This window comes from Blastomyces gilchristii, assembly GCF_000003855.2.
Source record: "Blastomyces gilchristii SLH14081 genomic scaffold supercont1.6, whole genome shotgun sequence".
Lineage (NCBI taxonomy): Eukaryota > Fungi > Ascomycota > Eurotiomycetes > Onygenales > Ajellomycetaceae > Blastomyces > Blastomyces gilchristii.
Window position 1 is genome coordinate 2,667,131 of NW_003101677.1, and position 1,102 is coordinate 2,668,232.

Below are 1,102 nucleotides of genomic sequence, written 5' to 3' on the forward strand. Positions count from 1 at the left end.
AGCTTATATAATATATAAAGAATTGACTGAATATATATATTAATTTATACTATATTAAGTTGATTAAAGAATATACTGTATCTAACAACTGTAATATTCTAATAGAGAAGAATAAGTATTATGATTATAAGAATTTAATACAGTGAATAAATTATTAAAATATAATAAAGATACTACTCTTATAGAAGAGCTTTTATTATATTTTATAACTAGTATTAAAAGATTCTTTTAATAAATCTGACTTATATCTGATATAGAAGATTTAATAGTTATATACAATTTATTCAGCACTGTTTAATAATCTACTAAGAATGAATAAAGAATTAGATAATAGTAATAATTCTTTAAATTACTCTATTAAGTTAAAGTGAATAAAAGATTATATTATTCTGAAGATTTTTAATTATCTATTATTAAATAAAGTATCAGAGAAAGTTAGTATATAATTTATAAATCTCTTAAAGCTTAAACTTCTTTATCTCTTTTATAATAAGTTATAAGAATTCTATAATATCAATTAAAATAAACTTTTAATTTTAAAACTAAATTATTGTCTGATTCTTTTCTATAATAAGTTAATATTCTCAGTTTAATATATCTATTAATTAATTAGTTATTAAGTTATTATTAACTTATAAATTAGAGAGTATATTTACTGAATCTCTCTTATAAAAGAGAATATTATTCAATACTAAAAAGCTAAGCTTGACTGAATTATAGTTATATTTATTTATAAAATGAAAGAAATTAAGTAGATTTTCTTTATAGTTATTTATCTATATTATATTATGCAGAATTATCTAGACTGATCATGTGACCGTGTCTGAGACTAGAATCAAACTTTACAGTTATTACATTGTCTAAAAGCATTACTTCTGATCATGATTTGTGTTCATTACATTTAATCTCAAATCATGTTATTTCAAATATTAAAAGATTTCAGATTCACTTTTCAAATAAAAATCTAGTCTCAGATAAAGAATATGTTTGAAATTCTTAGTCACATTTTCATTCTGATTCTCATTATTGAAAATGACATTAAATGAAACCATGAAAATCATTTCTTACTTACATAATATCAATAACATAGTGCTCATTTGTT